The following is a 14,022-nucleotide window of genomic DNA, read 5'->3' on the forward strand; positions in this document are numbered from 1 at the left end:
ACGAGCGCCGCAGCCAGTCAGGGCTCCGGGCTGACGCGTGCATTGTGGGGCTTGTAGTTCGCTACCCGGCACGCCGCGCGCCGCCGCGCCTTAAAGGAGACGCGGCGTTTTGTCCCACCCGGGATTTCCGCCGGTGCTCGGGTGTGGGGAAGTCCCCTTCAGCTAGGGTTGTCAGATAAAATGCAGAAAGTGCACTTAAACTGAATTTCACGTAAACAACGAATCATTTTCTAGGATAAATATGTTCCCAAATACCACATGGCACGTATTTATGCTGAAAAACTACCCCCTTATCTGAAATTCAAATTTAACTGGCGTCCTGTGTGTCTGTGTATTTATATTCATATATTTATGTTTAATGTAAAGACATATTTACATGTAAATGTATTCAAACATAAACATGTGCTTGCGTATAGAATATATAATATAGCGCATAATACGTATATTATATTTTATACATGGAGTATGAATATTCGTTTTTCTTTGTTTGTCTTTTGGCTAAATCCGGCAACTATGCCTGCAGCAAGGCCCTCACTTCACGCTCAGGAGCTGCTCTGATCCAGGAAGTAACGAATTTGACGCTTGCTCCGCACGGAGAGCGCGTGGATCGCGCGCACCCTCTTGTCCATCTCACGCGTGCACCTGTGCTCGGACCCGCGAGGAGGAGAAGGACACCCGGGTCCGGACCCGGGGCTCCGCCGCACCCGCCCTCCGCACGGACGGGAGCGAGCAGCTGCGTCGGCGCTGGCTCTGCCGACCTTGCCTGCCCCGTGAGGGCCTTGTCCCCTCGCCCACTAGGGACTCCGGGTCCTCTTCACCCAACATCAGCCTCCCCCCACACCCCCGCCAGGCCCTGCCGGCGCCTCTGCCGCCCCAAGATGACACGGACCCTGACACCCAACCCCGCCCTTGAGTTCTGAGAATCGAGACCCGGCCCGGGTCCTCCTCGCACCTCCGCGAGCCGGGCCCGCGTCTTCGCCCTGCGGAAGCCCACCGACTTCCCAGAACGAACGGGTAGGGGATGCGTACAGGCGTCTTGCTCGGCGGTGCCGGCCTTTTTTTTTTCCCTGGCCAGATCAAACCCTGTGTGATTCGTCTTTGGGCTCCCCCCCTTACCCCGCACCTTGCAAACAGTAGGTTAGCCATAAAGGTGTGTGGCAGTCAGCCAGACGGGCCAGGTGAGGTGCGGACGCCGTGCACCAGTCCGGGGCTGCGCACAGTTCCACGGCAACATTGCCGCGTGGGTTCCCCTCGCCTGGGAGCCTCGGTCGGAGGGAGATAACGGGTCCCTTGAGCACCAGAAGGCAGCGTACAGCACGTGCCCGCCTCCTAGAGCCTTCAAAATTCGCCAGCGCGTCGGGTTCTCCAGCCGAGGCCCTAGGACAGGGTGAGAGCCCTGAAGAGCCCGTCTGCCCTGCGGGGGACGCGAACCATGGAGCCACAGGTGTCGGGGCCTGAGGGAAGTCTTCGCCTGAGGCGGTCTCTGCGCGTAGAAAGCAATCCCCAGTGCACGACCCACGTGTCGCCTTGGACACCCGTGCGTACCTGCGCAACGCGAAACGGAATCCGGCCCCGGGGGCCGGGGGCGGGATGGGAGGCGGCGGCGACCCGGGAGTGTTTGCTTATAGAATTATTATTCCCTGGGGGCCGTGGTCACATCCTCCGCCCAGGAAGAAAGCAGGCTGGGGCCGAGAGTCGCGTCCAGAGGGTCCCCGCGGATCCGTAATGCGGGCCGGGGCCGAAGCGAGGCCGTGACCTCCGCTGGGTGAGCGGTGTAGGTGGCGCGCCCTCCGGGGCGAAGGAGCCCGGCTAGTACCACCCGGAAGCAAGCGGCTCCATTTAACCCCGGATCCTGGGGTCGCGACCTTCACCCCTGTCCCTAGCAGGTCACAGCCAATGCGGACACTCCGCAGACCTGGGTGGCGGCGTCCCTACGGTGCGCGGCCCTTCCCCTTCCCCTTGGATCCCCAGCGCCCGGCGCCAGTGGGGGAGGAGGAGGGAGACCCGGAAGATGCGATGTCTCGGGGAAAGGAAGGCGTCGGGACGCGGAGTCTGCATCTCTGCCCCACATCCCGGTTTCCGCGCGCCCTTGCCCTCGCTCCCAAGCCGGTCGAGGGTCGCCGTCCCTTCTCCGCAGCAGCAGGGCCCCGGCGCCCTGCCCGCGATCAGCCCGAGGCAGGCCCCGCCGGGGCCGACAGGGGCGACGCGCGCCAAAAGGCGGCGGGAAGGAGGCGGGGCGGAGCGTGCCCCGGGACCCCGACTCGGACGCGGCCAGCTGGGGGGGCGGAGCGCCGGGCTGCAACCTTGGCCCCAGCCTGGCCCCGCCGCCCAGCGCTCCTCCTGCCAACGGCTGAGCGGCCCGCGCTGCCTTCCCGCCGGCCGGCTACGGAAGGCGCTAACGCCCGCGGCCACCCCTCCCCGCGGCGCCTCCCCTCCCCGCGCCCATATAACCCGCCTCGGCGGCCCGCGCCCGCCCTGCCTCCCCGCCCGCGCCCGCGCCCGCCCAGCTGCACCCGCCTCTCGGCCCGCGCCTGCCTTGCGCCCCCGAAGGGGTTACGCGGCTAAGCCGGGGCGGGCTAGGGCATAGCTTCCTGGGGCTCCGACGGCACCAGGTAGGCAGCGCGGGGACCTGGCGCGAGGGGCTTGGGCGCGGTTGGGCTCCGCCGGCGGGGCCTGAGCTCAGGGCAGCCGGCGCACTGGCTCGCGGCTCTGAAGCTGGGAGGCGGTTAGAGGAGACCGCGTGCACGAACTCGAGAGAGGGTGACATGGAGGCTACCCCGCGTCCGACCAGCTCGTGGGGCGGGGCACGTGGGGCGGCGGGGAGCCCGGGTCGGAGTCCAGCCGGCCAGGAGATGCGGCGTCCTGCCAGCAGTGCGGCGGCCTCTGGGGCCTGGAGCAGCCTCCCTGGGATTCCCAGAGGGCCTGCCTGGGGTTAACTCCTCTCCACCTCCGCTTCAAGGGGACATGGAGAACGCGACCCCGGGGAGAGGCTCATTCGGGGGTGCAGGCTCCTGTTGCTGACGAGCCCCTCCCTGCCGGCCCCCACTGCCTCTGCACCTGCGAGGGCTGTTACCGATCTGGAGGCGTTAGCCGCCCCACTCCTCACAAGGCTGAGTGAAATCCAGGTCTTCCCCTGGACCCGGAAAACTGGGCATGCCCCCTAAGCTGGTCCCAGGGAGCCAGGTTCCAGAGCGGCATCTCTTGGCGGCCCTGAGCTGGCCCGGGTGCCCCACCTGTCTGCCTCCTGAGTCTGTTCCAGCCGGGGAGAGGATGGGTCAGAATGTGGTCCCTGGGCCGCCGGCCTGGCCAGAAGTGACACCTCTTTCCTGGATCCTTTCTCTCCGGATCCTCCTGGCCTCGCACTCACCCTCCTTTTAGGCCCTGGATTGCGGGGTGGGGGGTAGTTGTTATTACCTTCTTACTCAGCTCGTAGTTTTGTCTGGTCCCTAAGTGGATTTGCACAAAGTATGCACGTGTCTACATGAATACCTGGGTGACAGGTAGACCATTGTCAATCAGCAAGGGGCTGGGGTGGGGGCGGGCGGGGGAGGTGTGCTGTTCATCTCTCACCAGAGGTCATTTGGTCCAAGTATCCTGTGGCCTGTTTATTAAATACTGGACATTTGGGAGCCATCAGCTCAATGGTTTTCTTTTGTTTTGTTTGCTGACGTTGTTGCTGTTTATTTGTATTAACCTTAATAATTAGCTTTGGGGGGAAATGCACTGTATACCAAAAATCCAGCACCCATCTTTCGATTTACTCAGTAAAAGTGTAAAAAGAATTGTCTTGAGAACGAAAAGACAGTATTTAAAAACTTGCCACGTGTGAATGTATGGAGTATGCATGTGATTTTAAAAATAAGACAAAAAGGTGTGCGGGTACCAGAAGCTGTCAGGGTGTCAGCAGGAGGCTACCAGAGGAACGGGCGCAGGAAGCTCAGCCCTGTCTCGAAGTCCTGGTGAAGGTTCTGGAGAACAAATTCCGCAGGGCAGCCCCATGGAAGGGCCAGTATGGTGCAGTGGTTAATCGTGTGGGTGTGGAGGTCAGAATGTTAGGGTTCAAATCCCCTCTTCGCCACTTACAAGTCAGGGACCTTGAGCAAGTTACCTAACCACTCCAAGCCTCAGTTTACCCATTTGTAAAAAAGGGCGGTAATAGCCCCTGCCCCAGAGGATTGAGAGAACAGTAACCAAGATGCCACGTCTAAAGTTCTTAGAATGATGCCTGGCGCCCACACGTGGGCCCCGTAGTGCCGGCTGTTGGTGCTGCGCCAGAGACTGGAGAACCAGAAGTCCTTGGCGAGGTGGAGGGCACAGTTCCCTAGTAGCCAACAGGTCTCCCCTGGGAGCGGGTGGGGGGAACGGAATGGCCGGCAGGGAGGCAGGAATCTGCCTGTGGTTTGGGTGGAGGCTGATGGCCTCTGTCAGGGGTACTGCAGCAAGAATGCCTCCTTTAATAGTTATTTATAGGGTATTACCCACATCCACAAGTGGGATGCAAAGGACACAGCCAAGATGGCGAGGAAAAGGAGAGGCTGAGAATTTGGGGACAGGACCTGGCGGAGGTCCTGCCTGTAGCCAAGGACGGCATTCATCCCAAGATTCTGACCCCAAAAGGGAAATCATTTCGTTGGTGGCTGAAAGGAAGCTGCATGTTCATCTAACTGGGAGACAGTTTCCGGTCACCAAACTCAAGGGGAATTTATCCTCCAGAGACTTGTATAAAAGATATTGCACACAGGTTGAACTTTGGGTTTGCAAAGAAAACTCCAAAAAGCAAAACCCAGAAACATTCTTCAGTTGTGCGTTTCTTCTGTCCAGCCCCCATAAAAGGTAAGGGCACATCCTTATTTTCCAATTTGGGCGTTTCTGTGCGAGTGCTGAGTCAGTGTTTTAACACGAGTCATTTTCTGATGATTTAGTTTCGCACAGCAAAAAGGAAAAAAGAAACCGAGAGGTGTGGTCCCTTGTCACCCCGACCATGCTTCTGTCTGGACGGTAAAGGCCTAACTATGATGGGGATTGTGTCCCCAGGACACTGTGTGACAATTTACCCCTGCAAATTGCTGTCAGGTGATCCCATGTCCTGCCCGGATTTCTAGAACATGGAAAACACATCTGGAGCTAGCAGCATCCATTTGTGTGTAACCAGAACATACAATGTCTCTTCTGTTTTTAATTTGCCTTAAGTAGGTTACATAGGACGCCGGGACAATCGTTTCTCTGTGTGTAACGCAGAGGAAAATTGATTATGTACAAGAAAATCTCCCTCTGCTCGTCGGGCTTCAGGTTAAAGACAGCTTTCACCGAAGCCGGCTCTGAGAGTCTGCACCAGTGGGCGTAAACTTTCCATCTGTCCCCACCCTTCGTGTCCACTCTCTGGCTGGGGTATTCCTTTGCAGACCAGACATTTGCTCCTCAAAAGTGCTTTCTTTTCCTGGAGATGCTCCCCCGAATCAGAGACCCAAAGAGAACAAAGCTTCTTCCCAACGGAATCACTGATATTTTCAGTGTGCGTGGCAGCTGCTATGGACATCGCAAAATTTCGTTTGTGCTTGTCACTGAGTTGAAACGAGTCGCCAGACGTGCCGCCTGCGGCCCCACCATCACCATCTCACAAATGTGCTTTTATTCTATTTTTAGTTTGCCTGAGCCACACGGCTTGTGGAATCTTAGTTCCCCGACCAGGGATTGATCCTGCGCCCTCGGCAGTGAAAGCGCGGAGTCCTAACCACTGGACCGCCAGGGAATTCCCCCAAATTTGCTTTAAAATATCATCATAACTGTGTTAGTTTCCTGGGGCTGCCATAGCAGGTGACCACGAACTAGGGGGCTTAAAACAATTAAAAAAAAAACACATTCTCTCAGGGTCTGGAGTCCAGAAGCCCCAGATCCAGGTGTGGGCAGGGCTGGTTCCCTCTGGAGGCTCTGAGGCGGAATCCGTCTGCGTCTCACTCCAGCTTCCTGGGCTTGTAGACGCAGCACCCCAATCCCTGCCTCCGTGTTCACACGGGCTTCTCTCTGTGTCTGTGTCTCCCCTTTGCTGCCTTTATAAGGACACTTGTCACTGGATTTAGGGCCCACGCTAATCCAGGGTGATCCCATCTTCAGATCTTTATCTTACACATCTGCAAAGGCCCTCATTTCTAAGGCTCTGGGTAGACATATCTTTTGGGGGGGGGTTGCCATTCAACCCACTAGAATAACCATAATTCAGTGTAATTGGTTTTCCTTTGTAATTTTTTTTTTTTGGCCTGCACCGCGTGGCTTGAGGGATCTCAGTTCCCTGCCCAGGGATCGAACCCGGGCCGCCCACTAGGCCACCAGGGAACTCCCTGAAATATTCTTCTGAGAAGCAGTCCTAAGCCTTCGGGCTGCCCAGGGGCCAGGACACAAAAGGTGAGGAAACGTTCTAAGCCACGTCCCTCTTTGCTCAAAGAGGCACAAGGGACACCCCAGTCTGTTCTAAGCACAGCCAAGGGTGCAGGGGCCGCTCCCCGAGCTTACGGGCTCTTCCTCATGCCACCCCTCCCCACACATCTACAGCCCCTGCACCCTGGAAGGCAGGCTTCAAACCCCAGCACCCCCTCTCCCTGGGGACTGCGTGGGTCACCACAGCCCCCAGAGTAGGGAGGGAGAACAGACACACACACAGCGGCTTTGGGCTGTCGGTGCCAGAGAGGCGCTTAGAGGTGGGCAGGCGGGCGGGACGTTCAGCCTGCGGGCGGTGGAGGATTGGGGAGGAGCCTCGGAGGGAACCGGACCCAGGAGAGAGGTCCAGCAGCAGGGAGGGCTCTGCTAGCCTCGGAGAGAGGAGATGGGGGTCCCGAGGCCAGGTCTCAGGGCCGTGGAGTGGACGTTTCGGGCGGCACCAGAGGGTCTGTGGCTGGGACACTCTGTGGACCTTGGACTTGGAATCATGTTCCCCAAAGAGTGAGCCCCGGAACGGACCTGGGAGCTGGGGGGGGCGGGGCCCCCGGAGGGAGAACCGTGCTTCAGCCCCGCCCGCCTCTTCTGTTCTCCCGGTCCGTGTTTTGGGTCCGAGGACGAGTTATAACCATGACAGTAGATATTCATACGTGCCCCCTCTGATACACACGCATCCGGGCGCTCACCCCACTTGCAGATGTGAAGCTGAAAAGCTCGGATCAAGTGACTAAATCGGACGCAGGGGTTGGTCTGGCCGCCCACGCCCGGCACACCGAGGACTGAGGGCGCAGCGGGCAGGGCCCTGGGCTGGTGGTCCAGATAGCTGCTCCGTGCCTCGGTCAGGTCCCCAGGCTCTTCGCCCAGGGGGGTGGGGCACACACCTGCCTCCTCGCTGTAGGAGCCCGAGCCGGGGCTCCTCTGAGTGGCCCGTGGGAACACACCTGACAGCCCCGGAGGGCAGACACAAGGTGCCCCGGGAAGGCTGGTCCAGCCCCTCCGTCCCCAACAGGCAGGCACAGAGCACCTGGGCATCACCCATCCTGCCTCTCACCAGCCTGGGTGCAGGGCCCTGGGCGGCAGGGCTGGGCTGGGTGCCCAGGGGTCCCTCCTTTGTGGTCCTGCTCGGGGTGGCTGCACGTGGGAGGGACCTGTCCGTGGTGTGTCCCCGCCCAGCGCCAGCCAGCAGGTCACTCCCTGAGGCCCTGGGTGCCTGTGGGGAGGGGCCGGGGGCTCTAATTGCTCACCCCCTGCTCCGAGGTGCCAGGCCCTGTGGGGCGGGCATCTGGGGAAGCCCCTGGCTAATTGGGCAGGTGGCTTCTCCTGGGTGCAGGGATGCCTGGCTTGCGAGAGGTCCTTCGGAGCGGGCAGAGGAGATCCCTCTCACCCCTCCTGCCTGGTTTCCTGCGATTTTAGACGTGGTTCCTGGGCTGTTTTCTCCGTCAGGGCTGAGACGCGTGGGGAGAAAGTCCCTGGGGTTTCTCTTTGGCAGCCTCCCGGCCTCCGGGCTCACCTGGGCAGTGCCCATTTGCCAGACGGAGGCTGCTTCCACATGTGTGGGGGACAGGCCAGCATGGGGACCAGGAGGGCAGCCCGGGGCCCCGTGTGTTGATGTAGGAGCGGGTGGCTTGAAGAGTGTCTGTCGGCCACGGAGAGGGGTCTCTACAGAGCCTTTGGGCCTACAGGAGGGAAAGCTGTGCTCGCCGTTTTAGAAGCCTGTGCTTCCCAAGCAGGACACAAATAAACAAATCCAATCACCCTCTCTGCACCAGGCTGCTCCGCACTTAGGGTCCTCGGTCATTTGCATTATGCGCAATGCAAATTTAGCACAATTCCCCACCAGACCGAAGAAGGGTAGCTACTCATTAGTATGCAGATCAGAGGAGGAACCCCTAGGTATTTACTGCGCTGTGATTTGCAAGGCACTGTAATTAAAGGCCCCTCTCCTTTTTACTCGCACCTCCTCTGCTTCTCTCGCTCAGTGACAACCAACAAAACCCCCCCGTAATTAGGAGAGACTCCATCTTCTTTTTTTTCTTTCGGAGTCAGGCAAGCTGCAACTTGCTCCTGGCTTCTTAGTTTCTGATCAGGGATGCTCCTTGCCTAATTACTTGGCAGTAATGAAGGAGGAGAACACGGGCTGTGAAAGTCTCCCCGAGCCTTTAGAATGAAGCTGCAAATTGAAAACGAGGTATTGGTAAACAGGACGCTAACTGGATTAATGTGAAAATAATGCATTCTGATAAAAATAGCCAAAGAGACAATTGGAAGATTGAGGTCAGTGTAATTCCAAGAACACCGCCTAATCGTCATCTGGTCCACGTGATGTTTGAAAAGGATGAGAATAAGAGTAAGAGTCTACTCTTGACAGTGGAACATGCAGGTTAAAGAAAGTGTAAGAAAGAGCCCATGTGAGTAGAGTGTGGGTAGCGCCTGCGATCCTGGCAGGCTGTCTTTTCAGAGTTTTGGGGACTCTCTGGCCAGGGTCATTTTGAGTGGCCAACAGAACCTCAGGTTGCCGACTTCCTCTTTCTTTCCTCTGCTGTCATTAAACCTCTTTCCATTCCGTTTCTCTCCTCCTGACGAATCCACTCTCCCTGGAAGTGATGGCAGCTGTGCCTCCAGGGACGGGAGCCGTGTCTGGGAGAGACGGAGTGGGAGAGATCAGATTGGCCCTGCCTGGACCTTTTGAAATTTTTGCTACTCGACAGCATTTCGTTGACAAAAAAATCCACAGAGGTAAAAAGTGACAGAAGTCACGGCGAGCGTGGCCGACTTTGGAATCAGCCAGCGCAGATCTGCCATGCGACCTGTCAAAAGTCGGCTTTGGTCGATGAGTGGAAAATACCTTCCCCGTAAGGAGAGGATGTGACCAGCTCAGCACTCAGTTGTCCCAGGGAGGGACCCTTATCTGGGTGTCTCGGGGTATAGCCGGGCCCTGGGGCTTATGAAGAATTGGTGTGGCCTCCCCACCTTATGGTCCAAGTTAACCCTGAGCCCCTGATATTTCAGAATTCAGATGAATATTTTTCCATTTTAGAAAAGTAACATAGTATCTGAGTTGTTTGTCTTATAACACTACAAAGGGATCTGATAGAAGCGCTCCACAATCGAGCTCACCCATGTTTCTGCAACGACACACACAGATGTTTACCCTAAACGGCAACAAAGACCACAAAGAGCCTTGTGTCCGTCCGCCCAGTGGCGTGGGCCCCAGACCTAAGGAAAGGCTTTGGGTTTTCTGAGCTTTTTGGATTTCAAAGTTCAGAAAAGGGATGTGGGGCTTCCCTGGTGGCGCAGTGGTTGAGAGTCCGCCTGCCGACGCAGGGGACGCGGGTTCGTGCCCCGGTCCGGGAGGATCCCACATGCCCCGGAGCGGCTGGGCCCGTGAGCCATGGCCGCTGCGCGTGCGCGTCCGGAGCCTGTGCTCCGCAACGGGGGAGGCCACGACAGTGAGAGGCCCGCGTACCGCAAAAAAACAAAAAAAAAAAGAAAAAGAAAAAGGGATGTGGAGCAGTATTCTACAGGGGCCTTAACTCTTCATCCATCCATCCATCCATCCTTCCATCACTTGTCATTCATTCCTGAGCGCCCACGGTTTACCAGGCTCTGTTCTGGGGGCTAAGAGCCCACAGCCTTGACCCTCAGTGATATCAGCTTAAAACCAAGATGCCTGCTCCTCAGAGGCCAGGCAGCGAAAGGGGAAGCAGGGCGCTTGCTGGAGCCCAAGCCTCCCCCTGCCGAGGGCCCCTGGGAGCAAGCGTGGCCCAGAGCGTCCTTTGTTCACGGCCACAGGCGGGGACGGGTCTTGAGCACCGGGACCAGGATGGGCTGTGCCCGGAGCTGAGATGGCAGGACCTCTGAGCAGCTTTGGGGCAGCAGCTTCTCCAAGCCCGTCCTGCCAGCATTTGGAAACTAACATGGGCGGCGGGGAGAAGGTTGCGGGACACACAGCAGGTGAATCAGAAGTTTGGTCAAACTGCTCCTGGAGTCCCCTGCGCCTGCGATGGTGGTTCAGTCCTGAAAAACAAGCGCATCCCAGGAAACACGGGAAGTGCGTTGCGCGGGACGCATCTGAAATGGGTAGTTTAGTCAGATGTTTATTTCCTAATGGGTTTTAGGCCCAGCTGTGCTGTGTGACGTTGGATAGGTTCCTCAGCCTCTCTGTGCACCAGTGGCCTCATCTGTAAAACGGAGATGGCAGTCTTTCTCCTGGGTTGACGTGATGGCTACATGGTTCGTGTTTGTCAAGTGCCACGTCCAGGGCTCCGTGCGTGCGCGGGGAGTCACGTGTCAGGTGGAGCAGCGAGGGTTCAGGGAGATCCGGCTACTGTCGACTTTCAGACACATTTTTGGGAACTTATCCTTGTACGGGGAGGGGCTGCTGGGAAAGGTTAAGAGCTGGAGGGAGGTGGGAGGGGTGTGGGGCGGGCCTCGAACGCCCCTCTGCTGCCCCCGCCCCGCAACCACACAGCCGCCACCCTGCAGGGAGCAGGGGTTTCTGCTTAAAGGCGCAGAGCAGTTTTAGCTATAACCCCGCACAGCGGGCCCCCAGGATGTGTCTTGGAATGAAGGACATTTATGGAAGGCAGAAGAATGGCCCCCCAAAGGTCCTGATCCCCAGAACCTGTGACTTACTTCACAGGGAAACGGACGGGATTAAATCCAGGACTGGAGATGGGGGATGACGACCCTGGGGAATCTGGGTGGCCCAGTGTCATCACAAAGTCCCTCTGAGAGGGAGGCCGGAGGGCTGGAGCCAGAGAGAAGATGGGATGGAGGCAGAGGGTGGAGAGCGGCAGTTCAAGATGGGGGGAGGGGCCCGGAGCCGAGGAATGCAGGCGGCTTCTAGAAGCTGAAGAAGCAAGGACACAGATGTTGTCCTGGAGTCTCCAGAAGGGACAACCCCGCCAGCACCTTGACTTCAGTCTCATAAGACTCTCTCTTTTTGGACTCCGACTCCTGAGCCACAGAACTGTGCGAGAATGAACAGATGCCGCGCGGCCATCTGTTCTGGCTGCAGAAGGGAAGTGAAACGAGCTGGTAGCTGCAAGGCTCCCGCCCTCCTCTCCGTGGTGATGAGCAGAGGCCTTGCCCTGGTGCTCACACCTGGGCTGACCCTGGGTTCCGGCCTCGGCAAGGAGGAGCTTTCTAGTCGTGCCTCATGTTGGGAGAAGGGGTACGAAATACTGGTTGAACTCCTTGTTGAATGCCCTACCCAGAACTGATGGCCAGAGGTCCAGCTGTGACCGTCACTCAAGGGTCACCCACCCATCTTTGGTCTCTGACATCCTTGTTTCTGCTGAGGAAGAGCAGAGTTTGTCACCCGTCCCAGTCCTGAGGGTGGGGCCCCAGCCTCCCGGAACTCAGGACTTTCCTGTCTCCATGGGGGAGGGGGAGGGGTGGGGGAAGGGTGGGCCAGGAGGTCACCCCACCAGAGCTCAGGATGGTGAGATGCATCCGTCTCGGCTTGAGAATGGGCAGTAGGGGCTTGGCTTCAACGAAGACCTGCCCACTGTGGCCATCAGCTGGCTGGGGGTGGCTGGCAGAGCCCGGGGTGGGGGCAGGGGGAGCCTTGGCATCCCTCTGGCTTCTCCGCCTCTTTTGCCAGGACCAGGAAACACCTGCCTCCCCCCAGTACTCACTCTCGCTGTGTGGTCATAACGCCTCACGGCTGCACGGGTGTGTGTGACGTCCCGGAAGGGCGAGGGCTTTGGCTCCCGTGCTGGCTGTGTCTTCAGTCACCGCCTTTCTGTCCAGCCCAGGGCTGCTATTCTGCAAAAGCGTCTTACACCCCAGGGGTTTCTCCTCGGACTTAATGCGGCACTAATGCCCGTTCCAGGGGCCCCGGGAAATGGGAAGATCCCTGCAAATGATGCTTCCCAAATTTGTGTTACGTGAGACTGTATCCGTTTCCTACGGCTGCTGTAACAAATTACCACAAACTCAGTGGCTTACAGCACCACGGACTTGTTTTCCTCTGTTCTGGGGGCCAGATGGCTGAGATCAGTCTCACTGGACTGAAGTCCGGGTGCTGGCGGGGCTGCCTCCTTCCGGAGGCTCCAGGGCAGAATCTGTTTTTTGCCTTTTCTGGCTTCTAGAGGCGCCCGCGTTCCTTGGCTCGCGGCCCCGTTCTCCCTCTGCAGAGCCACAGCTCAGCACCTTCTCTCCTCCCCAGCGTCCTGCCTGCCTCTGTGAGGACCCTTGCTGGTGACCCTGGGCCCACCCAGATAACCTAGGGGCTGCCATCTCCAGGTCCTTAATCCCACCTGCAATGTCCCCCTTACCGTGTCCGCCCAGAGCTGGGCTAAGCCTTCTGCGCTGCTGCCCGCCGTGGGGGAGGGAAGGGACAGTGTGTATGACATGGATTAGTCTGCCAAACCTGTGTCCTCCAAGTTCTTCTGGCCAGCAGTTAAAAACAGGTCCTGGAAATTCAGAATGTGGTATTGTGGCTGTGTATTCTGTTGAATTATCTGAATTTACTCTGTGTGTGTGTGTGTGTGTGTGTGTGTGTGTGTGTGTGTGTGTGTGTGTGTGTGTGTGTTGGTAGGAGAGAAGGAGCTGAATAATTTCATGGTTGGACCTGATGTCGACATAGATGGGTCCTTGTCCGTTTGAAGCATCTACTGATGTACCACAGGTGAAATGATAGAATTTGTAGAATTGGCTTTGGCTGGTGGACAGACTGATGTTGGGGCCAGGGGACAGATCAGTGGATTCATTGCACCAGTCTCTCTGCTTCTGAGTGTGTTTCTGAGTTTCGACAAAGAGGAGGAGAAGAAAAGGACACAGACACAGTGGAGTCGGCGGCTCCCCTCCGGCTTCCATGCCTCCAGCTCTACTCCCCGCGGGCGGGGCTGCCTCTGGGTCACTGTGCAGAGGGCGTGGCATCCATCTGGAGCAGGGGACACAGGCTGGCCGCTGGCCCCAGGGCTCCTGGCCACGCTCCGCCCCGTCTGCCCCGAGGCTCCAGGCCCGCCACGCTGCTTCCAGGGCTCCAAAGTCATCGCCTAGGCGACCGGGACGCTGCCGCCACCGCCTGCCTAGCCGAGGGCCTCCCAGCTGTCCCCCTCCTCACAGACCCTCCAGGGCCCAGGCTCCGCCAAGGTAGGCTTGGCTCGGGCTGGCCCTCCTCTTTCAGGTGCCAGTTGGGGCTCCCTGGGGCCACCCAGGGGTGCAGAGGCCCCTCCCTACTGGCTCCCACCCGGCGCTTGGAAACAGGGTGTCCTGGGGGCAGCGGTGGCAGATGGGCCATAGCGGGGAGGCCATGCCTGTGGGTCCCCTGATGGGACTCGGGCAAGCTGGAGAAGCCACTGCTGTGTGGCACTGCCATCTGCCCCCAGGGGGGTGCGGGGCAATTTGCATGGCCCGGGGGTGGGGGGGGGGGGTGGAACAGAAGTCACTCTGGTGCTGCCGCCCCATGGACCCACCGGAACTCTCTCCACTTCCTGCCAAAGAGGCCCTGCCCTGGCCACATGGCCAGGCTTGTCCCGGCTGGGGGCCACCATTCCTCAGCCCCGCGGGGCCAGCCCAGAACGGCTTTCCCCGGCTCGCTCACCCACCGGGGGCCCCGGAGCCCGCCCTGGCCACGCTGGC

At 58.7% G+C, this 14,022-nt stretch overlaps 1 protein-coding gene across 1 annotated transcript in view; it reads left to right on the top strand.

Annotated features, from left to right (window-relative positions):
- The first annotated feature begins 1,911 nt into the window (after positions 1-1,911).
- TP73 (tumor protein p73) overlaps positions 1,912-14,022 on the top strand; it is a 70,220-nt gene continuing 58,109 nt past the window's right edge. Inside the window, exon 1 of the mRNA XM_079927288.1 lies at positions 1,912-2,612. The gene's annotated coding sequence lies outside the window, so the exon portion shown is untranslated. The remainder of the gene's footprint in view (positions 2,613-14,022) is intronic.

This window comes from Stenella coeruleoalba (assembly GCF_951394435.1).
Source record: "Stenella coeruleoalba genome assembly, chromosome: 1".
NCBI lineage: Eukaryota > Metazoa > Chordata > Mammalia > Artiodactyla > Delphinidae > Stenella > Stenella coeruleoalba.